The 26701-nt window shown below is 40.9% G+C and overlaps 1 protein-coding gene, 1 long non-coding RNA gene and 1 other non-coding gene across 6 annotated transcripts in view; all 3 read left to right on the top strand.

Moving 5' to 3' along the window:
• Positions 1-26701, top strand: part of MACROD2 (mono-ADP ribosylhydrolase 2) — an 861378-nt gene that overhangs the window by 380294 nt on the left and 454383 nt on the right. The window lies entirely within an intron of this gene.
• LOC121068138 lies at positions 50-4748 on the top strand. Of its 2 annotated transcripts, none has more exons than XR_005818649.1 (3): positions 50-265; positions 1914-2011; positions 4551-4748. It is a non-coding gene; the product is annotated as an uncharacterized LOC121068138 (long non-coding RNA). The 2 variants fall into 2 exon arrangements; XR_005818650.1 differs by lacking the exon at positions 4551-4748 and adding an exon at positions 2548-4514.
• LOC121068848 lies at positions 13868-14057 on the top strand. Its single transcript, XR_005819110.1, has one exon. It is a non-coding gene; the product is annotated as a U2 spliceosomal RNA (small nuclear RNA).

Genomic DNA, 26701 nt, shown 5'->3' with positions numbered 1-26701 from the left:
GCAGCGGCTGTGTGGGGCCGGTCTGAACCGGTTGGGGCCGGTCGGGGCCAGCTGCCGCAGCGCGCCCTGCCCACCTCCCCCCTCAGTCCTGACAGGGCTCGGGGTCGGCCCTGGGGAGGGGTTAGTCCTGGAGGCTGGGCGGGGGGGAACTGCCCCTGTTGTTCAGGGCCCCCAAATGGACGCTGCAGCGAAAGCTGAGCCCTTCCCGGCCTTCGTGTTGTCTGCTGCTCGACCCCATGTGCCGCTTCCCCGTGGGCTTGTACCAGTTAAGGGTGGGGCCAGCCACGCTGCTCCTCGCCCCCCAGAATAATTTCACTTGTGTGAAAGACTCACAGAATCATGGAATGGTTTGGGTTGGAAGGGGCTTTAAAGCCGCCTAATTGCACCCCCCTGCCATGGGCAGGGACATGTTCCTCAACACCAGGCTGCCTAAAGCCCCATCCAGCCTGGCCCTGAACACTTAGGGGATGGAGCATCCACAGCTCCTCTGGGCAGCCTGTGCCAGTGCCTCACCACCCTCTGAGTGAAGAATTTATTCCTTAAATCTAATTATATCTAATCCTTATATCTAATCTAATAAAGAAGTTGTGGGGAGCTGGGGGTCAGGCACTTCTCAGAGGTAACTAGTGATAAGACTAGAGGGAATGGCCTCAAGTTGCACCAGGGGAGGTTCAGGTTGGAAATGAGGAGACATTTCTTCTCAGAAAGAGCAGTCAGGCATTGGGATGGGTTGCCCAGGGTGGTGTCACCGTCCCTGGGGGTGTTTAAGGAAAGGTTGGACGTGGTGCTTAGGGACATGGTTTGGTGGGTGACGGTGGTGGTAGGGGGTTGGTTGGACCAGATGATCTTGGAGGTCTTTTCCAACCTTAATGATTCTATGATTCGTGAAAGATTTATCTCCTCTGTTTAAGTTCAAAGCTGTTACTCCTTGTTCTGTCACTACACCCCCTGACAAAGAGTCCCTCCCCAGCTTTCCTGTAGGCCCCTTTGGGTGCTGTGAGGTCTCGCCACAGAAGCAGTGCATTTGAGGTGTTTGTCTCAGGCAACAGCAACAGTGGCTGGGTGTAGGAAAGATATTTTCACCCAATTCCTGCCTGTTCTTTCCCCAGCAATGGTTGGCGTGAGGTAATCAGGCTTGGCCTGGTTAGCTCCTGCTCCCGTCAGTGGGGATAACTGCGGTATCCTGACTACAGCCGTGAGCAAATGAAAACTTTTGGCAATGGCAGGAAATACTGCATGGAGCATTTAGTCTTTATTACATACCTAGCCTATTTTTAATATCTTTCACAAGGCCTTTTCTGTTCTCTTTGAGCATATGGGCACTGCTGGAATAATATATTAAGGAAGGAACAGAATTTTCTCGTTGGCTCAGTAGTGGGCTTCAGTTTCTGGGGTTCGTAGACTTGTACGAAATTTATCTTATCTGCAACTCATGATCTGGCGACTATTTAGTAGTAACGGTCACCCACACAGTGTGCCGGGACATCATGCTGTTTGGTAATGAGAGCTCCTGGAGTTCTGTGAAGGCACCAATTAATCATCATAGTGCCAATTAAAAAGGCCATTAGAAATACTGTCCATAGCCATCAATCCTGTGTAGGTATTTTTTTCTCGAAGAGGTGCATATACAGCAATCAGACTTGCACGCGTGTGCATGCTTCCTTTCCCAGGTCGACGTGACCTGGCAGAGCAGTCGGGCAAAATATGTTGGCAGTGACAATCAATTTATATTCTGTCTTACATCGTATTATGGTTAGATCCCAAATTTATTGCAATCTATTAAATCAGGTTTTGTTTCTGTAAGTGGGCCATAGTTCTCTGTACAGCACAGTCATACTCAAGCTCTCATCGGAGTTGCGTGGCAGTATTATTGGAGTATGATTTTAAGACTAACATTCATAAATTCCTTTCAGAACAGGGACTTTGATGTTTTGCAGTTCCTTATGGGGAACAGCGCGTTAATTTGGGTCTCCAAGAACTCCAGTAATGTAAACGATTGAGGGTGGAACAGGTAGCATTTCTATATCCATTGTGTGCATTGGCATGGCTTTTTTTCCCCCCTTAAAAGTTCATTTAAAAACAGCTGAACCATTTATGAGACCAAGAATAAGGAAGAATGCTGTTTTGTCCCCCCTCCAAAAATCCTCCAAAAATTTTGTTTTATTAGGAAGCAGAGCTCCTAAGTGGGGGGGGAAGGGCAGAGCTCCAGTGCTTTGAGCAAGGATTTGAGAATTCCGAAGGGGTTATGCTTTTTGATTTTCCTTGTAAACCATCTACTTAAATTCTTCAAAGTTACAAGGCACTGGAAACCACTATTGTCTCATGCTCAGCAGAGGTGTTAAAAGTTGAGAGCTGTGTGCTGCAGGAGAAATGGAGCTGGATGAAAAGGATCTGTAATAAGTGCAGCACCCTAATCAAGAGCCTGGAATTGAACTTGGGATTTTTCTCTGCTGTTAGCAAATACTTTATGAAATACAGTAGCAGAAGATACATGTTATCATCCCGTTGTCACAGAAGATAATCTGCTACCTCTGTCGTTCTCTTCAGCAGTTTAGGTACCAGATTTTTGATAAATGGATCTTCTGGAATGGTTGATACGCTTATCAGCATCAACATACTACTCCGTGATGGGATTTCAGTTTGGCTTTCCAGGTTACATTAAAAATAATAATCCAGGCAACTAGTTTATATTTAAACAAAAAAAACAAAGCAATTTCAAACTCCTTTCCCAACCTCACAAACCCAGATATGACACACAGAAGCTATGCATTAAAAGAAGGACAGAGCGTTAAAACCATTTGCACACTTGTGCTCAAGTCTTTGTATATGAACATCATCATTCAGTTTTCTATGACGTGACTGTAGAGCCCAAAAGATTTTGGTTGCAGGAGGCGATACAGCTCTAGGGACTGGGCTTGTGTCAGGAGGGAGCTACCTGCTTTGTTTTGTTGCAGGAATTGCGAGATGGGTGTGGTGGGAGTCCTCTGGAGGAGAAGAGATGAGCCCGTTCCTTGTCTCGTTGCACAGCACCATTGCCATCACCCCCAGAGGTCACCCAACGCAGGCAGCCTTGCCCTTGTCCCAGTTCCTGGTTTTAATATGGACAGAGGCCTGGGCAGCTCACAGTTCTTACAGCTGCCCCAAAATCTGGGGAGCGATGCTCTGAACCCCATGAAAGTGCTGAACACTGGACCTGCTGGCTTTTTGCATGTGTGCAAGGATCTTGGAGGCCGTTGACCTTTGTCTTGCTGTGCCCCCATGTCCCAGCTGTAAAATGGAGGAGATAAAATGGCTTTGTCAGAGGGGAGTGGGAGTGTTTGCAAACAGCAAATACCTTTTTATTTTTTCCTCCTCCTTTTCCTTCTTTTTATTTTTTTTAAGGGGTCACGTGGCAGTGTGCTAAGCACTGTGAAAACTGGGATGACACAAAGAACTTTGCATTCAGAGCAAAATCCAGAGGGTGTTACGAGACAGCCAGTAATGACAATAAAGCCAATTATTAACTGGCTTCCTTTCAGTCAGCGGGAGCCTGTATTTGTCATTTATATTGGGGCAGAGGGAAGATGCAGCTTGTGAACAAATGTTGGGAGAGTTTAAATGGGTGAAATTTTAAATGAGACTCCTTGTAATATTAACAGAATGTAAGACTTGTATCTGTTAAAAGCAAATTTAAAAATGAAGCCCCTTTCCTGCCCTTTAACTTAAAATCTTACGATTATCTTAAACCCAAAATGTGGCTTCATTGTTCATTTCCTTTTTACCAGAATGTAAAATAACAAGAGCTCGAGGCTTTAGGGTATTTCAAAAAGTAATCCTTTTTCATTATAACTTCTGGTAGTGTTTTAATTAAAGGTATTAGAAGAACTGTCATGTGTGACACAGTTTAAAATGCATGTATAGTGTGCTAGGAATAGCTAGAAAGGGGATTATGTGCATAACTTGTTCACTTGCAGTGAAGTAGGCTAGCTTCTGTTATTTTTCACTGTTTATCACCTGCAATTTGATCCTATATTTTTACATGGCAAAGAGAGAGAATGCTTTTGTGGATGTTCTTTGCTGTTCCTCGTATATTTAGCAAATTCAAGCTGTTTTAGGAATGTTTGCTTCATACTGAAAGAAATGAACCTCGTTAAAGAAAGCTACATAAGATTTTGATCCACAATTAAAGAGAAGACCCAGGATATTTATTTGGTTTTGTGAGAGGTTTTTATTTCTTACTGATTTGCCCCAGTGCCTTTTCCCAGCTCCCTCCAAAGTGTGCCATCACAGCATGTTTCGGCCCGTATTTCTATAGTGAAATTTTCACTATAGCCTTTTTCAGAGAAGGGCACACAGACTAACTCTGACGAGTGGTGCTGAGCTGAAGAAATTGTATGGTTTTATCTGGCTGGCTTTGAGGCTCACACTGCACTGGCAGAGTGGCGAGATGCAACCCTTCTGCAAACTTCATGGCTGGAAGATGGCGGTCCAACAGAATCCTTAGTGAGCTCTGGGTGATCTGGCGATCGAAGTTTTATGCCACTATTTTTCCTTCTGTGTTTTTCTTGCAGAGTTTGCGCAATGTTGCTGCCCAGTAAAACAAGATGTAAAGTAAAATATGACAATGATGACTGGCAATACGGAAAAATGTAAGAAAATTGCATCAATTCCTGTCCAGAGTTGGTGGCTTGGGATTTTAACCTCCGATGTTTTGAGTTAGAAAGGGATGGAGGAAGGGACTGGGGAGGTTATGCCCAATCATTGTAATGTACCACTCTTTTATTTGAATAAAATTAAAAAAAAAAAAAAAAAAAAAAAAAGTCAAGCGTATGCTTTTTGGGAGATGTTTGGGAAGTTGAAGGGTGTTTCTGCCTGGTCCTTGTCCCCAGTGCAAGTCAGGAGTGTCGCTGCTTTCACAGCTGCAAATACAGCTGACCTGGGTTTGAATTGAAAGATCTTGTTGATTGACATTTAAACAAAATGTTAATTTATGTACATACCATGTAGTCCTGGAGGACTTGTCTAGATCACCAGAGGCCTTGAAAAGGTGAAGTCTTTGACCATTATGTGGAATTTCAGCAATTTTTCTGTTTATTGCGCTATTCCAGGAGATATTCTAGGATCTCCAGGAAATCAGGTTCATTTGTAAGGTGTCTGTAAGGAGGTGTTTTTGCTTTCATATTCAGCTTTAAAAAAAAGAGAAGTTGAACGTGTGTCTAAATTCAGCTGAATTTACTGGGATCTAAGCACATAGAACTGATTCATTTGGTGAACCAAGGTTACTGTTTGGAGAGGTAAACATGTCCCTGAAATAATAGTATGTGCTGGCTTATCTACATGGGCAAGAGCAGAAGTTGTGCTGTGTTGCTCATTTTATGTTATTTTTCAACAGCTAGTAAACAATGCCAGTGAACTTTCTTCCTTTTTATTTTTTTTTCCTGAGTTGTTCAGCTGACAGTGGGCTGATTGACCAGCCATTTTGGGAAAAATCTGTTCAGGTGCCTTTTTCCTCCCTCCCTCCCTCCCTCTCTCCCTCCCTCTCTTCCTCACTTTCTTTTTAAGTCCTCAGGATCTCACCAAATTACAAGGTGTGTACAGTGCCTGTGGCCTAATTCCTTTGACCCAAACAAGAAACATCCATTCAGGAATCTGGGTGTTCCTCAGCATGCTTTCCCCATATGAATGGATCTTAAATTTAGTTAGCAATTATACAATACATCTAAATGTATATTGCTATGAACATATAAAAGGGAGCACAAAATAAATCCATACTTCTTCCCATCTGGGCTCTGTACAAGCATTGATATATTCATAAAAAAAGGGGGCTCGAATGTTTCATCATAAAAGGGAAATAAACAAAATTTTCTCATTTCTTGTTTCTCATTTCTTATTTCACAAAAGCAAAGTATTTGTCTTGCAATTATTTGAGGGTTTGTAGAGTCCATGATGAGAAATCTGTGCCCATTAATTCACGGTGTTAATGAACGCCATGTGTTCATTTAGGATCTTTGTATATAAGAAGTTGTGGGTATGATTTTTATTTTTTGTTTTTTTTTTTGAATTGCCTGTGATGGTATTTACTTACGTGTAGATGTCCCGCAGAGGTCGTGCAATACCAGCATTACAGCAGGAAGCCCTAGGTGAACGTTAGGGTATACTTCAGGTGTCCCAACTGATGGCAGTATTAAATAGCTATAGAGAACATAACGTAAATAACAATTACTTAAAAAGTTATAAAAATTAAATATTTTTAAACTACTTTTATTTGTTGAGATGATACAGGATGCTACATCTGTAGGGATTTGAAGTGCTGCAGTGTGTGAGCTAAGACGTTGCCGCTGTGCGTAGTTGTGTCCTGCTGCACCCCACACTGACCCAAGCACGGGCTTCGTAAGGAACTCCTTTTCCAAGCACCATCAGTTGCACGGTCTCACTTTCCCCACGGGACAGCGCCTGCATGCATACACAGACACACGCATGCCCTTTTTCTTGAATGTTTGAGAAGATGAGCCTGGATGCCTGTAATTTCTGATTACACAGCCCTTGCAATCTACCTGTTACCCGCAGCTGGGCTCCCACCGAGAGCAGCCTGCACAGCACTTGCCGTCCTTGCCTGAAGTGAAGCTCTTGGCTTTACGGAAGATTTCGGAGCAGCCCAGAGGGCAGTGTGGGAACCCGTTTAAATCCCCGATCACTGGAAGAAATGGCGCCCCTAGGTGTCAAGTGTCCCCATAGCAAATTCAAGTGCACTTTGCATGTTCTTGTCGATGAGATGAAAATGAAGCCTTTTCTCTTGGAAAATGGAAGGAAACAGTCGCACAGTGTAGTGGCAGCATGCTAGACAGCTCAGTGCAGGTGCTTCAGGGAGCAGGGGAGTGCTCTGGGGTCTGTTCCCCTCCTTCCTCCAGAACTGCACTTGGGCAGGCAGGGGGCTCTTACCTTCTTCTGAAAACAAGTGGCAGAGCAAACAGCTGTCACTGAGATTATTTATTCCCTTTATTTTGTTGGCGAAACCAAGGAAAGCCTCTGACACTTCACACCTGACGAATGTTTTCCCACTTTTTACTGCCTCATGGGCTTTCTTCCGATATGTTTGGGGATAGCGAACAAGTGTAATATTGAGGCAGGGACGGGGAAGAAGATGAAAAAAGGAGAGTGAGTTACGCGGTGCGAGCCTTTAAAGTTGAGGAAAAAGCTGTTTAAAATTGCTGAGTCCGAAGCAAACATCGCCTGGGTCAGCTTTCCAGCGTGACAGCGATAAACACGTAACCGATAACTCAACCTGACAGGAGGGGTGTTCAAGCATACAAATACCGGGAACGCTGCGTGCCGCTTCTGCACCCAAAATGTAATACGTAAGCCTGGACTTCCCCGGCAGCGTGCCTCCCGTCTCTCCCATCCGCTCATTTGACGAGCGTCCTCCCTGTGAAAGCGCAGCCTTTCTGATCCCATTAGAGAAGAGAGGCTCTGTCTCCACGCTCCTTTTTGCAGCCCGTGCACTCTGTGAACCGCGCTGTGCGTGGGGGGGTTGTGAAGGGATGCGCTGGAACCGACTGTGTCACAGGCAGCCTTGTTGCAGATGAACCCTCGCTGGCAGAAGAGATTAGCTGCAACCGACAGAGGAAAACAAAAAGTCATATTTTAAGGAAGATTGTGGTGCAAAATTCTGATTATTTATTGGGCAAGAAGATAGTCAGGGCTTTGTGTTATCAGAGATTCTCTGCCCTAGGAAGCTGGCAGCGAATTCAGCCTGGTGCTGCCAAACTGTACTTCAGAATCTGAGGTTTCATATGAAAAAGGAGGAAAAAAAGCAAAACAAACAGAAAACCCTCTATACCCTGCAGCTGCAGAGAAAATACTCAGAAACTCACTGAGACCAGAGCTGTGTTCTTGTCTTGAGTCAGCAATCAGCTTGAAGCAATACCTTTGAGAAGAGCGAACTGTGGTGGTCATTTCAATGCATGTGAGCTATGAAGTCTGACGTGTTTCACAGCAGCTAGTCCGTTTCTGTGCTTTTTTTCCAAAAAGCTCACTGTAATGTATGCTGTTTAAGAACGTATGTTCTTGGGGGAGAAGAAGAGAAACTAGAAGGAAGGTTTCTTATTATTCATGTAAATTTGAATTAATGCTAAACTTCCTTCTCTTCTTCCCCCCTTCCAAAAAAAAAAAAAATAGGCAAACAACTTTTCAAATTGTGGAGAAACAGAGAAACAAGGGGTATTTTCTTTGCCCACCGGAAAAAGCTTTAGTCATATCCGGACTCCTGAAAAAAATCAAAACAAAACCCCCTTCTTCCCACTACCTCCTACATTCTCCTTAGTGCCATATGCCCCAGCTCACAATTACCCGGCTTTTAATGCATTCCACTTCTGCTCTGACAGCTATACAATGTACAACAGTTGCACAGAGTCAGAAGGCAAATCTGTGAAGCACAAAGAATCAAGAATTTGGTGATAGTTTAAAGCAAATGTAGAGAACATGGAAGTAAATAACAGAAGTAAAACTGGATACGGATGGTATTTTTTCATTTCTCTTTGTCTGTCTAAACCTCCTGTCTAGAATTTACTTCCATAGTACTGTGAATTTCCCTTTTGGCATCCGTTCCACAGAATTTACATTTAGCAGGCTGCGAAATACAGGGGATCTTGTACCTAGTGCTCGTAATCACCCTGAGGAACCTGTTAATCAGTGCAACAATTGTGTGGTTATATGGCTCGCATCATGTTTGAGCATTGGAGCTCAACGCTAGAAAAGCACTGTGATTGCTAATAATTAGCACTGGGTAAGCCTCACAAGGTTTACTTAAGAGTTCCCTCATGTCAGATTCATATCCACACCGTATCTGAAGTATCTGGGCCGTTTAAGGATCTGGGAGGTAATATTTTGTCATTGTGTAAGGCAGAAGACCTGCGTATGAAAGGGCAAGGGGACTGTGAAATAATTACTGGCTCTGCATTTAATTTGAGTCAATGAAAATGCCAGAATGATTGAAGTGTTTATGCTGAAGATCAAGGAGTTAGACTGTAGTAGGGTAATCAAAACCAGGGACATCTTTCCTAAGTTTTTAAATATTTCTTAGGGAGGAGATAACGGAGGACGCTGAGAGCATGGCAAGGGAGTGTTGGAAGGAAAATCAGGATCAGAGGTCACACCTGTGTGAAGTGATGGCTTGAAAATAAGAAGTAAAAATAGAAATATGCTTCACTTGATGGTGATGAATGGGTTCCTTGACCTGAGGAGGAAGACTAGAGGTGGCTTTGCGCTGTGGAGATGGTAATTTAATAATGGCAGTTACAGGTGAAAAAGTTTGCTGTTAAAAATACAGTGGGAGAAAATGACTGGTCTTAATTACGTGTGGGCACTCCTGCCCCAGGCCCCGGTTGCCCAGGCAGCTCTGCTTTGTGGCTGCAGCAGCTGTGACGCATTCAGTTTGCCACTTTTCCATACTTTGGACGTGATTCTCCCATCCCTGTGTTTCCCAGCTGTTCCCCGTGAAGATTTTACTTCGTGTTTATCCGTGCTTTGCTCATCTCCACCACCAGAGTATTCCGTGCTGCCCTTTTTCTCTGGCATCACAAAACCGTTCAAGCACCCTCATAAAGTTGCTCCGCTGAAGTTCAAGGCTCATAGAGCCAGCATTGCTCTATCTGGGACCGTACATATGGTTTCCACAACGTGGGAGGTGGGAGCAGGCATATCTTCCTTACACATCTCTCATATCCCAGGGGCAGGGAAACATTTGCCAGTGTCCTATAACTTTGCTTCTCTGCAAGCAATAAACGCCTGGAGTCTGTTGGCGTTTTGCATAGTAAGACAAAAAGCATGTTGTGCGCTGCTGGCTGCCTCTGTTCAAACATGAAGCTTGGATTTTGAGGTTAGTGGAGGTCTGTTTGCTTAAAAGAGATTCTGATCAAGATGAATTATGAAAATGTCAATAAATACCATATTTTAAAAGGTAATAAACTGACTATTAATGTCGAAGGCAGAGCTCCAGGCAAACATTAGCAGCTGCCTGAACCACCTACCTCTATGTATCTTCTTCCTCCACAGCACGGGCAGGAGGGGCTGAAGCAGCCCTGGACCTCAGAGGGGAATTGTCAAAAAATGTCACCAGTACTTCACAGACACCATGTCCATGGTTTTGTTACTTTGGGGGGGGGGTTCAGCCACACTTTTCCGTGCAAGTCCCTCACGTGTGTGTGACATCAATCCGTTTCTCAGCTAAAAATACCCAGTACTTTGCAGTTTAGTGTGGAGCAATTAATCATATGTTTGGGCACCGCGATGCCAAATTTTATTTTGTTTTGAAATACTGCGTATGGAACATTGGAAAAAATAAATAGTCAAATGCCACGCTTAGCATATTTCTCTTCTCTTGCAGTCCTTTTAAAAACGCATCAAGGATTTCTCCTACAGACAGGAGTCAAAAAAAAAAAAGATTTTCATGCGCCAGGTCAAGGTTTAATGGCTTGCCCACCCAGTCAGGAGGTACCTGGTACTTGCCAAGTTCAGTCTGCGCGTTTTCACGACACCAGCTGAGAGATTATCAACTCAAATGACCCATTTGGGGAGCACTCCTCTCCGTAGGGCTTGCCCTCCCTCTTTGCTGGACTTGAAGTCTGATTAGTGTTTAGACATCGCTTTGAGATAATGATAATGTGCCTTTTAATTAGCATCAATATTTCTAATCTTTTGGGGAATAATAATGTGCTTCTTTTTTAGCCCTTGACTGTTGACAGATGGCCACTTATTAAACATCATTAAATTCTGACATCAATCATTTTTGTGCTTTTTAAAATATGCTCGTCGTTTAAATCGAATGATATATACGGGAGGACGTTTTTTCAGGCCAGGTTGTTTAGACTTCGATGCGGTGCTGAAACAGCATTTGGTGGAGGCCTTGTTTTTTAAGATGCTGTAAGTAGAATCACAGGGGCGTTGTTAACTTGTAGTTTCAGTCTGCATGCGTTGTGTTAAAAGGGGCTCTTGTATGGAAGCAGCCTGAATGCTTTTGAGACAAAGGCACTATTTAAACATTTAGAAACTTGAACTTTTGAAAAGCCTGTGCTCATCTGCAGAAAGCATTTCATGCATTTACACGGGAATTCATATTGTGTGTGTTTCTGTGAATGCAGTGAAAAAGTGAAGATGAATTCCTGTATGTTCTTTGCAGCAATGCTTTATTGACTTGATGCATTCTTGGCTAGAACCTTTGATTTGTTATTTGTGAAACTTTGTTTAATGAGTACAATTACGATCCGCATTGTGTCCTTGCTCATCTTAATAGCAGTATTAATTTGCAGAAAGGGACAAAAATTATCTTGCGGAGTTATCAAGCAGTGTTTAGGCTTTCCGAATACTAATTAATTCAGAGCTCAAATGCTGTACCTGCTGTTTAAAAGGCTGGCAGCTTGCATTCATCACCTGAGTGACAGCTGTTCTACCTTTTTTTTTTTTTTTTAACCTTTCAAAAGAGTGGGAAAGGTTAACTCCTTGCACACCGATGACTGCCATATTGAAGTGACAATTGTTATGTTCAGAACTAAAACTTGCAAGGTTTTGTCTTTAACAGATGTGCTGATTTTGACAGGCTTTCTGAGAAAGAATTGGTGGTAGTAGGTTATTAAGAGAAATTGCTAAAAATATCTCCAATGCACGGTTATTTTTTCTGGACAGAAAAAAAGTTTCTCTTTAATGTTAATGTCAGAACCAGATCCTCCGTGTAAGCTAGAAGAGAAAGAATTAAAATATTGCTAAGTCAGGTTTGAATTTTCTCTTGGACTCAAATCCTTATATATATATATATAATACTGTCAAGGAAAACATTAGTTGTAATTCAATTAAATGTTCACTAAAGCCAGTTAAATATCAAACAAAATAGTGAAGAGCAGTTTTACATGATATACGCTGCATTCAACGATCATTGAGTTATGATTTGTTAAGCTAAACTCCACTGCAGTAGGAAGAAATGGTAGTCTTTGGTAGTGAGAGGGGCTTTGAAGGTGTGCAGGTAATTTAATTTAATCTGAGAAAGAGTGTCTTCTGGTGTAAGGCATATGTTTGTATGCAGATTTGGGAGGATTACGTAGTTGCCTGAATGATGGATGAAGCAAGGCCCTAATACTGGATTACATTCCTTCTCTTTCACAGAGAAACAGATAACTAAGTATACATGATAAGTCGCCCCTCCGTTTCCTCCTGCCCACCGATGGAAACAGTTTAATTGTACTACTTTTTCTTTTCGGGGGAAACATGAGACAAATCAACACTTGTCTCATGTCAAAGGGCATCGCTTAACTAACGATACCAAATAGAGAGCCACAAAGGCTTTCTGTTGGTATTTTAGGGAAAATGCAAGTGTATTTGCTGCTGGTTTGCTGTGCAAGTATTTCAGATGTACAGCAGACACGTCATAATAATACGTTTTTCCTTCTTGTTTTAGAGGCCCTGTAGTTTTAGGGGAGGGTGGGGTGGACGTGCTAATGCCTTGGGGCTTTGATTCTGCTCACATCGCTTTTATGCATTGTGATTCAGTAAATCTCATTAAGCACACGTTTAGCTTCCAGTATTCACTGCAAGTTCTGTTGACTTCAATAGCAAATTAAGCACAAGCTTAAACGTTGTTTGGAGCCTTAGGGAAAGGTGATTAACCTAAAGAACAAAGGTATGCTATTATGATATTTTAACTCATTAAAATCCAGTAGATTTGCTGATACTGATTCACTAAATATTCTATATTGAAAGTAAAGCAATTACCTTGTTGTTGGCTGGCTCCCTTGTGCGGCTTGCAATGCCAACGTGAGTGTATTAGCTAGGTATGTCTGCTGTGACAGTACCTTGTTTTTCACTTCTGACCTACTGTTCTGTTCTTACAAACAATTAGTGGTTATAATTCATGATTGAGAATGCAAACTCATTACAAAAATACAAAGTTTTACAAGCTTGTTTACAAAGTGTTCTTGAAAATGGAAGTAATTTTTGAGAAATTGTTGTCTTGTTGCGGGTTAGTCAAACATCTTTCGTTATTACTCATCAACTTCAGAAGACATTTTTGGTCTCCATGCACAGGGATGGTTTTTCAAAATGCGGTTTCATAAAGCAAGCACACAGCAGCTTTGGCAGTGTTATCTTAGTGTTCACTGGGGGGGCATTTCCCATCTTAATTTATTGTAGAGTTTGATACAGAGTGAGTGAAAGCGTGCTGTGGCAAGGCTGAGATGTACTTTTTGAATAAGCATGTGAGATACTGTAATGAATCCAGCAAGTTTTGAGAAAATACACCTCAGAATGTAGTTCTGTCATTAGTGGGTCATTTATTAAAAACTCTCAACTTTTAGAATTGATACACTTTCTGTCCCTTCTTCCCCCAACCCCAGTTCTTCTATCTATCTATGAAATTTGTAAGACTTGTTGTCTAATCCATGGGGAACAAGCTCTAAAATAACCCCATAATGATTCCGAAACCAGAACGTTGCTTAAATATTTGGGGTGGGGGCTTAGCAGAAGGCTGGAGGGAAGGTTATTGTATGTTTTTCTTTTTTTAGTTGCCATTTAAGAAATAATCAGATCAAGATGGGAATATTTTGGGGGGCTTGACATGGCATCGTTAGCTTCCCCAAGTTGCTGTGCTAGAGGTTTTAACCACAGCAGTTAAAAAAAAAAAATGCACAGCACAGCCCCTACAGCTACAGTGTGTGCAAAATCATGAGCTCTCTGAAATCTCGGAGTGAGTTATTTGGGGTCTGTAGTCTGTCTTCAGCTTCTTGAAATAAATCTGAGTGATGAAGCTGCATAATTGTTGCTACTGTGGTGTTAAAATCTTGTGATGATTCAGTCTCGGTGCGCTCACTGAGTCAGACCAAGGAACCATCGAGTCTGCTGACTTGTGTTTGCTTCTTGACCTTTTGGCAAAGATCAAGTGTAGCATATGTTTTTATCAATTTAATATCTGTTATGTCCTCAACTTGAGGGTTTTATATTAAATGAGTTTGGGGACTGGGAAATGTACTAGGAGCTTACGCCATCCTCTCCATGCACGAAGCTGGCTATTGCTGTGTTTCTAGAATGGTGTGAAAAAGAAGAAAAAAAAAAGTAGCAGGTCCCCAAATGACCGTAAATGAGTGTGAAGGGAAGAGCAGGAACAGAGGAGGCATAGATTATGCTGCTCTAAAGTTTTCTCTTAATCTCTACCTGTTTTCAGCTCAGGGCTTTTCCTGAGCTGGAAAAAAAACAAAACAAAACAAAACAAAACAAAACAAAAAAAACACAAACCTCTTCTGGTTGTGTTTTAGGCTGTTGCTCGTTGTCTTCCCAGTCCATATTAATTACCATTTTATAAGATCCAGAATTGTAACATCAGATTACACCTTCAAGACTGGGCTAAGTACCAAAGTACCTTTGTACTTAGAGGATACAATGAGCCTACACACAGTCTCATCTTATTGAAGTGTGAGTCAGTGCATCACTGTTGCCATTTATTTGCACTGACCGCTCTTACTGGTGCTATTTTTCTGAATACATAAATAAATAAGAGTGAAAATAAAAATTGGAATTAATCCCAAAATCCAAACCAGAAGAAACATACTACATCATGGTGCAATGGTACATATGGGATTATATTGTATTTGATTAAGGACCATTTGAAAGAACTGGATGCGATCGATGCCTTTGAGGAAACACTGCTGCTGCAAGTATTTAAGCCATATTCTGAGATGTGTGGAAAGCAATGGAGAGTTGGTGTTTACTCAAACATTTCTAATTGATTAAATATCGATCTATGCCATTTTATGCTGGTTTATGAACTGCAGGTCCAGAACTGTTCATACATGTAGAAGTCAGTGGGTGGCTAACAAAAGCTGTTTTTATTTGGCCTGTGACTTAGTTACCGCTGAGGTCTATGTAATGCAGCAGGTGATGACAAGCATGGCTTATAACATCTTTTGAAACAGAATCAAGCCACTAAATGACAAGTGGAAGTGACAGGGTGAAAACTGGGAGTTGTATGAGAAGCAAAATGAATACAGTTCAGATAGGGAGCGATCAAACTCCTTACTAGGTGACATAAGAATTTGACCCTTCAAGGATTTCTTACCAAGTATGTGAGGTAATACAGAAAGGAGGTACCTATGTCATTGTAAATTAGTGTCCCCCCTTAAGTCTCATTACCAAGACACCTTCAGTTTTTAATTATTTGACCTGCCATGGTTAATAAAAAGACTATACAGTAAAGTTAATCTGGTGTGACATTTTTGGTGGTAGATTGGATGCCAAATTAATTGCAATGAAATAAAATAAAAATACTTGTTTCCTTAAAAAAAAAAAAAAGGAAAAAAAGAAAAAAAGAGCACCACAGATTTTCTGTTCTGTGTGTCTTCAGTTGGTTGGGGATTTCTTTGTCATTATTTATGACTTCAGTATTTAAATTAGGACACATTAGGTAAAGCTGATGATATGGGAAAAAAATACGGTGCTTGTTAATTGTGACAATTTTAATGTTGCTATTTAATGGAAAATACAATAGTTTGATTTTTAAAAAATCAGTTTGAAGTGAAAAAATAGTGTCTGCAAGATAGAAATCCGCTGCAGCACAATACCATCTTATTACTATGCGTGCTACTATGCTTACAGGTTATTGTCAATATACAGTGTCTACTGGCAAGGAAGCTTTTCTTTGTCATGGGAACAAAATGATTGCTCCTCATTTTTCTTGACTGCTGAGTTCTTTTAGCGAAAAGCATTTTTATCCTGGAATAAATATTGATTCTCTCTTTTCTCTCTCCGAGAAAATTAATTTAGTGAGAGTTATGTTCACCCAGGTGAGGGAAGGGCAGCTGAAGGCCCAACAGGCTATGTAAAGCTGTGACACGGGCCAGCCTGCAAGAAGTGTCTTTATTACCCTGGGTCAGCAAGTACACGCTGGCTCTTTGGAAGAGCATCTCCTGGGGCAGAGCAAGGGAGGATTTGTGGGCCACTTGTCTGTAGCAGTAGGACTGCAGACTTTCCTGTTTTCAGCCAAAAAGGAGTGTAATCTGTTTGCTTTCATTTGAAACCTCTTCCCTGCCCTTCTGAGTCCTGCTCCCCAAAGGCAAGTGGTCTAGGTGAAACAAAGGGCAGTAATGCATCGTGCCTTCCAGGGATAGCCATGGGAGAACCGTAAAGACTTGCAGTTCTCTGTGCAGACTTTTAGCATGCAGAAATCCTTTTGACAGGGCTTTGGGGGACAAGGAGAGAGGTTAGCAAGAGCCAAGCCTTCCCTTTGTAAATTGGCTGAAAATGCAGAGGTGGGAATGCAGAGCGTTGAGGTGCTGCATGGGGACACGTTCACAAAACGCTTCAGCTGATGGGGCAGGCTCACCGTTGGAGAGGGACGCGGTGGCATGTTCTTGATGGACAAACTGAAAGAATAGGCAAGAGCAATGGGGAGACTTGGGCAGAGTTCTCCATGGAACTGCACACTTCCGCTTCCTCCTCTTCTCACAGCTCTCTAAAGATGTTGTAGGAAGCAAGCAAACCTTTGCAGGTGGCTGCCTGTGCCTGTTGTCTCTTGTAGAGTTTGACCCCAGTCTGCATCCACGTGCATCCCTACCAGATCCTTGCACCATCCCCTGCTTCCGTAGAAACTATATCATGCAAGAGCGAGATTTCTGCTCCCTCAACTCCAGAAGAAACTTTCATTAATCAGTTAACAGTTAGACCACATAGGGAAGGTATCTGGGTTCCTTTTAGAGAGTTATTGCTGTGGTGCCTTAATTTGGCCACTCTGAAAGCAGCAATTAGGGTTCTAAAAAAATGATTTAGTGGAATTTGTTGCAACATGATAAGCTTCGGTACTTGTAAAGTCTGTGTAAGCTCCTGACGTGCTGAATCACTGGATACTATTGTGAAACCTATTTTTAGATGTTTATTTGCTGGACACTTGTCTTTGTATTACAGCTTTGACCATTTCCTTAGTAAAACATTTTGAAGAGATGAAGGAAAACGATAAGGATTGTACATCTCCAGCACAATGGTAATTGTTATCATGCTTTTGTTCCAAAGCCAGTACTGTTGAATTAATATCAGATTTTTGTATCTTTTTTTTTACTCCTTTTTTTTTGTTTTTGAAAACACATGCACACACACACACACAGAAGAGCTAACATATAAATAAACCTCTCAGACTCCTGTGCTTCAGACCAATCATAATGCTGCCATTGAAAACATTATTGTTTGAGAAGATTTTAGGCTGAAACGGGGACTTTAATATAGCCTATGTTAGCTGTCCTCAAGGGAATATATTTCCTAAGGGGGAAACTACTGTTAAACTGATGTTTTGTGAGATTTAGTACTGATGTCAACCTTAGTTCTGCTGCATGAAGTAACGCGATTAAAGCACCAAAATAGCAGAACGCAGGCAGGGCCACTTGGTTGAACTTGTGGATGTTTCCACATAGGTGATTAAAATTTGATTGAACACTGATAGGAGTGTTTGAGGCATGTCCGTGTGAGACGTAAAAAAAAAAAGCCTGGAGCAACTTAGCTATTTCCCCCAGAAGGATCCTGTCCAGAGAGAAGGATGCAATATTTACATGCAATAGCAGCTGGATATTTTTAGAATTACTTGAAGGTCCCGTGTAGTAAGCCTTGATGAGAGGACAGATACAAATCAGGTAACACTCAGTCCCATTTGTGTGAAGTGGTCTTCCAGGGTAAAATTACAATTTCTTTCCTTCTAAATTTGGAACCCATTTGGGAGCAAATTAATTAAGACTAAGCTGATAAGTATCTGCTGTTGTTCTGCAGTGATGACATGGTAAGGCACTAGGGGTCTACATGCAAAACTTGTTGGTACATCAGAAAAAATAAAGTGTCTGTGCCTGTTGGTTCTAGAGCTGTTACATGATACTTTAAATAAGTGACTTAATTCCATGTTCAGAATACCCAGAGGTATAATATCTTATTATTGTTATTAACTCAGATTGCATTAATTCAAGAGCTCTTTCCTAATTTGAGAGCCTTTTCTCATGAGACAGGAAGATGGTCTCTCTGTACTGTGCCCTACGTGGTTTCCTATTTTATCCTTGCTGTGACTTGACCAAGTAAAGATGAACATAAAGTAAGTCAAACAGACTCAAATGCCTTGGTTTAGGGTTCCCTCAGTGGTCTTTACTGACGGACAGGACATGTTTGGAGGTTTTCTCGTTATATGGATTGCTTAGTTATTCTGTACATGCTGGCAAACGGGGTGGCTTCCCTGTTTCTCGTTGAGTGCAGATCAAAAATTGGTGCAGCAGAAAGGTTAAGACTGCCAGTAATTAAGTATTCAGTTAAGACAACGGAGAACTATACATGAGCTTTCCATTGAATTGCAGGAGATCCTTGACTTGATGTCTGCATTTGTTTAAGCACACTCGCTTTCTATGCTTATTCACGTTATCCTCTGTCATTTGCTGTTGAAGTGTTTTTCTGCCTTAAAATGAAGCTAATTGCAAAACCATTTCACATGACAATATTGAATATAAAGGTATGTGTTTCTACATAACCGTTCTTTTGTATGAATTCCGTGCAATGCTATCTCAGTGAGGTGGCTGGAAAATCGAGTGCTGAATCTCTTAAAAATGCTTTTGAATGCTGTCTTTGAGCAGAGATTATGAGGAATGAATATAGCCAGAGCTTAATCATAAACTTTTCCCTTTCCTGACAGTACTGACATTTCCTTGTTTCAGCACAAATGGATGAATCACAGCTAATGAGTTGTTTTGATCATTTACAGTGTTAATGCAAACTCAAGGCTCATATATTTTGACCCTGTACCTCTGGATTAACTGTAAAAGACTGAAAGCTGCTGTTTTGTGAGGACATTTGAACCGCTCCAAAAGTTGCTCCGTTCAGTAGGCTCCAGCCTGGGGTAACAAGCCACGGGTGCGCCATGGGTGACTGCACACGGAGGGAGCATGCGAGGCAATCCATCATCAGGGGATATTTGCTGGCATGTAGCACTGGAAGCGGAGTATTTAGTAACGCTTTCCTTTCACATGAAGCTTTACCTTTGGCTCTTACTATGAGTGAAATTGAGTAGTAGCCTGTGATCCCAGCGAGTCTCACTCACATCAGGCTTCTTAGAGGGTTTCACAGCGGTACGTCTGCACTTCTGTCTGCCTGAGTGTCCAGGTATCCTCCGTTTGAAGAAGAAAAGGAAATGTGGGTATGTGAAAGAGGGAAAGAGCATTGAACAGGGAGATGCTAAAGAGAGAAAATAGGGAAATCTTGACCCGATTGAAGCTGAGAACATTCACCTGTTTGTTCTAATACCCCTATATTTTTGTATAAAGAACAAAGTAAAAGTGTGTGGCATTTCCAAGTGTATGGATTTGCACTGGAAGCATGTTGTTGGACACTGGAAGAAAATTTTGTTTGTAAAGATGGCTTGCAATAGTTAGTTTGAGAAGCAAAATATCAAAAGTTTCTCTGGGGAGCAATATTAGACTTTAATTCAGCTCAGATAGCAAATTTTGTCCTTGAGTCCTCTACTCTGCACTGGTACGGCCTCACCTCGAGTACTGTTTGCAGTTCTGGGGACCACAGTACAAAAAGGATGTAAAACTGTTGGAGAGTGTCCAGAGGAGGGCGATGAAGATGGTGAAGGGCCTAGAGGGGAAGACGTATGAGGAGCGGCTGAGGTCACTTGGCCTGTTCAGCCTGGAGAAGAGGAGGCTGAGGGGGGACCTCATTGCAGTCTACAGCTTCCTCACGAGGGGGAGTGGAGGGGCAGGCACTGATCTGTTCTCTTTAGTCACCAGTGATAGGACCCATGGGAATAGTGTCAAGCTGAGGCAGGGGAAGTTTAGGCTGGACATCAGGAAGAGGTTCTTCACTGGGAGGGTGGTCGCACACTGGAACAGGCTCCCCAGTGAAGTAGTCACTGCACCAAGCCTGTCTGCATTTAAAAAGCGATTGGACTGTGCACTTAGTCACATGGTCTAAAATTTTGGGTAGACCTGTGTGGTGCCAGGAGTTGGACTTGATGATCCTTATGGGTCCCTTCCAACTCAGGATATTCTATGATTCTATGATTCTTGAGCCATCGTGTTTCTGTGATTTTAAAAACGTTTTGCTGCATATAGGCTTTTTGTGTTTTTTGTGCCTTTTTTTTTTTTTTAAGTGGGTATCTAACCCAAAGGCCTTGCAAAAGCCATCAGGTTTAACCTTTTCATTTTACATGACACTCTAGAAGAAGATAAGGGGGCGATGCTGTCAGAGAGTTTACACAGAGGATGGAGTGTGGTGGTACTGGAAAGGATAATGACTTCAGCTCTGATTTTCTTCCTCCTGCTGCCACAAAGCATCTGTAATCTCTGCTGGGTGCAGTCAGCCTGCGGGAAGCTTTCCTTCCTGCAAACCCCAAGTCAGTCAGCACATCGTTTGGGAAATTAGAGAGGCATCAGAGCTGGACTTGTGATGACCTATTTTAAAAGAAAAAAAAACTGGGTGGATGGTGAAGGGGAACGATGGGAAGAACACGAGGAAGGACTTAGGTATACTTCCATCTGCAGTGTGTTGAAGATAGTACTGGTATGGTATCAGGTGCCACAAGCTGCTCTGTCTTCCATTTCACATGGAAATGGGGGAGCTCACTCAAAAATCAGCGTGCAGCTGGTCGGCACTTCAGGGTGGTCACTGACAGTAGTGAAGGACTGAGAGTGAACGCTTCTGGGATGAGATTAGCTGAAGTCTTCTCTTATCATGTAATAGCTTATTATACCACAGTATTCAGGCAAATGTGGATAGTGTAACAGTGCGTCGATTATTTTGTCTAATAATCAGACTCTTCATTTTGTGCTGCAGAAACAAATGCCTTTTTCAATTACTTTAATATGCTACATTCTTTAAATTAGATGGTCTATAGGCAGCATATAAACAGCACTCTCCAATATTATTTCAGAAAATGAATAGCATGTGTGTTCCCTCGGCTCATCTACAAGAGAAACTGCCGAGTGACATGGGTTCTTGTTATTTGCTTCCATATGAACAGCTCAGAGTAAGTGCCCGTTCTCAAGAAACACACATTTGCTGCGTTCTGGCTCGTAGAAGGCTGTGTGTCTATTTGACATGCTCTCAGTGGAGAATTGCTTATCCATGCCTGATCTGGACTGGTTTCACCTTCCAAAAGAAACTAGCATAGGTCAAATGTTGGCAAGATGGATTGAAAAGTGTTTCCAGCTGATGGAAATGCTTTTGGTAACAAAGTGGGGGAATTTGAAATCTAATCTATTCTCAACGGAAAAACAGCAAATAGTCCATGTTTCAACGCTTACAAGCTATTCCAGTATCTAAAGTGCTGACATACATGAGTTTTTCAAAAAACGGAGACCAAGAATCAACTAATTTTGCATGAAAGGTACAAGTACAAAATACTGTCTGTAATGAGCTGCAGTATGCCAAGAGAGCTTTCTTGTTTACTAGTTCACTACAGTGCTAATGGCCACACCTGTATGTGATGGTCTCCAGACTCCTCTTCCTCCTCCAGTTCTTTTGTTCAGTGTTTTTTTTTGTTTTTTTTTTTTTTGGCATTCCTAATTTCTCATTTCTTTCCCTTCCTAAATTCTTATTATTTTCCCTTGCGAAGTTGAGTCTTTCCATCCCTTATTTGAACGTTCGTCATTTCCGTCATCCTTTTTTTTTCTCATCTGAATGTATATTCACTCTTGCCATGTTCAGATTCTTCTGTATATTATTTCTTCAGTATGTTGTGAAGTTGTTCCCATTTGTCCGACACTTTGAGGGAAACGCATGTTCTCGGTTGTTACCTGTTCCTGTACACGGAAGAAAGCGTGCTGTGAGCTGAGGAAGAGATGAACATGCCTTATTGGACACAGACTGTCTTATTCCTCCTGAATTTTATTAGCTGCTTTTCTTTGCCCTCCATTCCCTACATCTGTCTCTGCCTGTAAGCACAGTGTAAGTCAGAGTTAGGGCCAAGTGTGTGCTGCATTTCCTGTTGAAATACAGAATGACGATGGAGATGTGAGTCACAGACAGAGTAACGCTAGGTACAACAGCACAGGAAGTGCTTGACTTATCTTTCTTTATTTTAATTTTCCCTTTTTTTTTCCTTCCTTTTTTTTTTTTCCTCTTTGTACCTCTCCTAGCACATGTATACAATTAATTGATATATCATAGGAGATATTTAATCAACCATGGCTGCATTCTCATTTGCCTAAGCCAGGAAGCTCTTTAGGAATATGGATTGTACCTCTTACCCTCACCAAACACATCTTTTAAGCATAGCTGTAAGATGGTTCATGGATTTGGAGATGCTGTCCAAAGTGTCCAGGAGAAAAAGAAAGCAGAAAAAAAGCAGCGGACCTGAACTGTGTAGGAGTGTACAGCTGCCTTTCGAGGCTTTGCAGGGCTAATGAAACCTCTTGATGTATACAGACCCTCCCACTGCCCTTTGCACATCACAGATTTCCAAGTTCGACCGGTGTGTGCGGATTTCTGGTGTAAATTCAGTACAAAATGAGGCAAGGAGTCCTTACAGCTGTTTTGGTGAAATCTTTTAAATTTTCATTTTCCCTGACAAGGGCAATCAGCAAAGAGAGATTTCTGCAGCGTAGAAACAATTGCGTTTGACTGTCTTGAGCAAATTCTCCCACTACCGATTGACTACTGAGATTAAGTGGAATTTCTAGTGAGTCCTGTTACAGTGGGTCAAGCACTATGTCTGTGGTCGTGCTTATTTTCTGCGAGCCTTGGTAGAAGTTTATTTTAGCAGAACCATTTTATAACGCTTGGAATATGTTCGTACCTGGGATTGCTGCTACTATAGATAATGGATGACCACTTAGTTAATGTTTGATGGCAGTTACAATACACATCTCCCAAAGTTAAGTGTCCTTATGTCTTTATATGAGAACTGACCTTCAGGGACAGTAAACATATTGTTTGGCAACAAGTTAATTACAGACTTTATCTTCCAAAAACATTCATGTCACGGGTGGGATAATTAAGATGTCCTTGCAAGTGAAAAAAAGTTCTTGAGTTATAGTAGTGTTTCAAAGTAGGTGTTTGAAACCGAGGTCACAAGTATTACAAGAGCTGTGTACTCACGTTATTTTGACTAAATAATTCTCCTCTTCAGGCTATAAAAATGAAAGATGGGCTTAACTGATATGTATGGCAATATATTCTGTAAGTCTGAAAAAACAAAGGGATTTGGGTTTTGCAGGGGTATGATGGGCAAGCAGAACTGATTGTGTTTGATTTACTGGGGGATTGATTGCTAGGGTTTATTTTGTTTCTCTCCCCTTTCCTCCTTTTAAGACCTGAATCTTTTGTTAAATGGTTAGGGTCATGTTGGCCCCGTCTAATTTTGTAATGTGAACTTCATGGTGATAAATAGCTAATTATTTGCAATTGAATTAGGCTATGAATTTAAATATGACAGAAACAGATGTACCGGTGATTACCTTCAGTGCATTGCTCAGGGGATCCAAGTTTAACTTCGTGTAAATACCTTTCAGATTTTTTTTTTCTGAAGTGGGGCAGTACAGCTGTTGGAGAATCTCATCGAGAAGTCTATGAATTCTGCAGTATACGAACATCTTCCAGACTGATGTATCTCAGATATGGTGTGTGTTTTGTTTTCTTTTCTCTGGAAGAATTCAGGGAGGAAGAAGAGGAGAAAGCAGTTCCCACTGCTGGGAACTGCAGTTTCTGTTCTGGAGTATTGCATCTCAGAGCTGCAAGCAGGGTCAAAGCAGGTTTGGGTCAAGCAGGGTCAAGCAAGTTTGGGTCAAGCAGGGATGTGTTCTTTTCACATTCTACATTCAAAAGGGGACACTGAGCAATTTCCAAAAATGGAGCCCCTAGAGGAATATAATGTGGTGGAATAAAAATGTCGTTGATAAAATGCCCGGTACATGCAATGCAATTTTGTGGGTGGTACTTAAATGAGAGACTTTGTCAGCTGGCTGAATTATGCCATGATGAAGTAGGTTAACTATCCCAACATGCCTTGGAACTAACATGGAACTAATAATGAATACATGCACCAGTGTAATTTTAAGATTGGAATTACAGTATCTTTAAAAAAGGAAAACCTCTGCACATGTTCACTTTCTTCAAAACATGATTCAGGAGATTGATAGGTCTACTAATTAGGTAATTCTGAGCTACTGTTTTTCATTTGTTTTTCTATTTGGAAACCTGTGTTCCAGCAGAAAGAAGTCATTCCATTTTTAATGAACAGTACAATATCAATCAAATACTGTTAGAATTATATATATATATATTTGTTGCAATAGAAGAAAAGCCTTATAAAATTAACAAAACATTCCCCAAGTATAGCCAAGATACATGGCTGCTGGTGAGTCATACCTTGAAAAATGCAGCAGGATTATGAATGATTGAAACATGCTCTTTGAGACCTATTTCCATGAATACATTTGTGGTTTGAATGATAATATTTAAGCAGCCCAACATTGGAGAACAATAGAAAAATGGGATCTAAGCACAAAGACTTTGATTGATGGTACTATGCCATTCATGTGCAATGCAGCACTGTTAACATACCAATATCTAATGGATATGTTAATACAGAGTGTGTCCACGATGAGTTTATCCAAAGTGCAAGGCGATAGAATAACACTTTCAGAATGGTTAATTTTGTGCCTGTCCCACAGACTGTCTTGACAGTTGAACCTTTTTATCTTTGCACTTGTACAAAGGTTGTCCGTAAATATTTAGGCATGGTGCACACAGCAAAAGTCAGATATCTCTTCTAGCTTCATTATTAAATGACAGTGCAATGTGATTTTTACTGTGCAAATCAATTCAAAGGGTCTGTAGTTTGATATTCAGCTCCAGCCCTAACCCAGACATTAGTTCATGTTTGTTTTACCTTCTGCAATACACGGGAATGTAATCAGTTATCTCTGTCAGGGTGTGGGGTATCTTAAAATGCCATATCAATGACCATCACATGCACCATGTTATGCCTATAGTTTCATGTAAACTAGATAGTTTTTTGTGAGTAAGCTTTTCAGTTTTGTCCTCTTAACTTTTTTAATACGGGGCTTCCTCTTTAATTTCTTCTTTTTTTTTTTTTTTTTGAAACCTAACTTGTTTTGTGTTGTTTATTAGATTTACTTAAGAGTTTTACTCAATGTAAAATAGCTCTTGAATTTCATTTGAGATGTTTTCTGCATAACTGTGTGCAAATAAGTATTCTGATAATCCCTTTCTTTTTAAATGAACCAATTTAATACTTGCTTCTGTCACTGTTACATAGAGATGAGAGAGTTGGCCTATTTTAAAAAATGAGCTTTTTAGCCTTGTGAGCTACAGGAGAGCAGAATTTTAGAATTTTTAGAGTTTATTTTTTAATTAGACAGTTGTCATTAGGGTTTGCTGGGGCACATACGAATGATATTTTCCTTTTAATTGTTACTTTTGCAATGAACATTACTGGATTTTTTTTTCTTTTCATAACCCCCTAGTGCTTCCTAACCTTGTTAGAGCTCTCCAACATTTGACTTTGACCTGCTCTATATGCTCCAGCTTTGTTTCATAAAAATTACATGGATACTGCTAGAATGTATAGACTATTTAATTTCATGTGCATTCACGCAATAAGCATGAAAGTTGATTTATATATGATTACAGTTATTTCTAACATGACATTTTCCCCAGAAGTATGTTAAGTTGTTAGCACTGGAAAAAAAAAAAAAAAAAAAAAAAGTATTTTGTTAATGCTATTCTCCATTCAAGGGCTTTGCTGGTACTTGTTGCAGATGTTTCAGATTACTGTCAGAACTTCATTATCAGTGATAATGTACTAATGCAGTAAGTTGACATACGGGTTGACTGAGTGACTATTGCAATATATAATTAGGCTTGTGTAACATGATATATTTCCACTGATCCTACATAGCCTTTAAATGAAATTTCTTTGAGACTGAATTCGTTTGCTGCATTTTTACCATTCCCAGAGTGACTGCTGCCATTTTTTCTAGGATTCTTGCAGGGTGGTGTGAGTGCCTTAAAGAAACTCCATGTTATACAGCTCCAAATGTATTTTCTCCCAGATTTTCTTTTAATATTCATATCACTGGAAATAATAATCCCATAATAGAATTAGCAGAATGTGTTACTCTAACTCTGATAAATCAGATCAAAATATACTGTGTTTATATTGTAAATAATGTGTATACTATATACTACTAGTGTTTACTAGTATTAAGCCGTTTGAGAGCTACGACGCTGACCAATTTCTAGCCTGTGTAAACAAAAATATTGTTTGCAGAGATGTTTGTCTGCTAAGTAAAAAACTGGAATTCTAGTGGAATCCTTCCAATGGCTGTCAGTTTCTTCCTCTGAGTTTGATCATTGAAAGTTTTTTATTTTCTTTTTTTAAAAAAAAAAAAAAAAAAAGATGGTTTCAATTATCCAAAGCTAGTGGAATGTTTAACTACCCTTCTGCTATCAGTGGACTTGTTTACATTGGGATTTTGACTAAATTGAGATTGCATATATCCAGATGTTATCTGCCCGGGTGACTTTTTCATTTGCTTTGGCAAAGGATTTGATGGTATATTGCTACCATCTCTTTGTCAGTTTTCACTTTATATATTACAGGCTATATTCAGGCTTTTCTTTTTTAAACTTCTTCCGCTAAACTGTTAACTCCTACGCTTCTGCTATTCTTTTCTAAGGGTAAAATCCCCATTTTACGATAGGCTCA

The sequence above is a fragment of the Cygnus olor genome, chromosome 3 (genome assembly GCF_009769625.2).
Source record: "Cygnus olor isolate bCygOlo1 chromosome 3, bCygOlo1.pri.v2, whole genome shotgun sequence".
NCBI lineage: Eukaryota > Metazoa > Chordata > Aves > Anseriformes > Anatidae > Cygnus > Cygnus olor.
The sequence above is the reverse complement of the archived record's forward strand: the minus strand, read 5'-3'. Positions and strand labels throughout refer to the sequence as shown.